Source organism: Mustela nigripes, unplaced genomic scaffold (genome assembly GCF_022355385.1).
Source record: "Mustela nigripes isolate SB6536 unplaced genomic scaffold, MUSNIG.SB6536 HiC_scaffold_7861, whole genome shotgun sequence".
NCBI classification, from domain to species: Eukaryota; Metazoa; Chordata; class Mammalia; order Carnivora; family Mustelidae; genus Mustela; species Mustela nigripes.
Genome location: NW_026747267.1, coordinates 1 through 1,144, shown reverse-complemented (window position 1 = coordinate 1,144; position 1,144 = coordinate 1). Strand labels below are relative to the sequence as shown.

Below are 1,144 nucleotides of genomic sequence, written 5' to 3'. Positions count from 1 at the left end.
GGTTAGGTTTATTCCCAGGTATCTTATGGTTCTTGGTGCTATAGCAAATGGAATCAATTCTCTAATTTCCCTTTCTGTATTTTCATTTAGTGTATAAGAAAGCCACTGATGTTTGTACATTGCTTTTGTATCCTGCCACATTCCTGAATTGCTGTCTGAGTTCTATCACTTTGGGGGTGGAGTCTTTTGGGTTTTCCATATAAAGAATCATGTTGGGGGAAGCCTCTTACGGCGTTGGCGGCGGCGGCGTCTTCTACCCGGTGCCGCCACCGCCCCTGCCTCCGCCGCCGCCGCCGCCCCAGTGCCGGCCCTTCCCGGGGACCGACGGTGGCGGGCGGTGGCGGCCACCGCCGCCAGGCCCAGGGCCGCCCTGGAGCCCGCACTGGCCTAAGGCGCCGCCGCCTCCGACGTGCTTGGGGATGCGGCCCTGCAGCGCCTGCGGGACCGGCAGTGGCTAGAGGCGGTGTTCGGAACCCCTCGGCGGGCTGGCTGCCCGGTGCCTCCGCGCGCGCCCGCCGGGCGAAGTGCGCGCACAGTTGCGCAGGGCTCTGCACCTGGTACGGCGGCTGCGCGACTTGGGCCAGGCCCTGCGCGAGGCCGAGGCCGATGGCGCGGCCTGGGTGCTGCTGCGCGCCCAACTCGCGGAAAGACTACAGCTGCTGACCCAGGCCGCCTATGTGGGTGACGCGCGGCGGAGGTTGGAGAGGGTCCGGCGCCGCCGCCTGCGGCTTCGCGAGAGGGCCCGAGAACGCGAAGCCGAGCGGGAGGCTGAAGCCGGGCGGGCAGTGGAGCGCGAACAGGAGATTGACCTTTGGAGGGTCAAGTGCGTGCAGGAGGTGGAGGAGAAGAAGCGGGAGCAGGAACTTAAAGCTGCTGCTGATGGTGTCTTATCTGAAGTGAGGAAAAAACAAGCAGACACCAAAAGAATGGTGGACATTCTTCCGGCCTTGGAGAAATTGAGGAAGCTCAGGAAAGAGGCAGCAGCAAGAAAGGGTGTCTGTCCCCCAGCCTCAGCAGATGAGACTTTCGAGCATCATCTTCAGCGACTAAGAAAACTAATTAAAAAACGCTCTGAATTGTATGAAGCTGAAGAGAGACCCTCAGAGTCATGTTGGAAGGAGAACAAGAGGAAGAGAGGAAAAGA

At 60.5% G+C, this 1,144-nt stretch overlaps 1 pseudogene; it reads left to right on the top strand.

Annotated features, from left to right (window-relative positions):
* The first annotated feature begins 209 nt into the window (after window positions 1–209).
* Window positions 210–1,141, top strand: LOC132009219 (programmed cell death protein 7-like; annotated as a pseudogene).
* The last annotated feature ends 3 nt before the right edge of the window (window positions 1,142–1,144 follow it).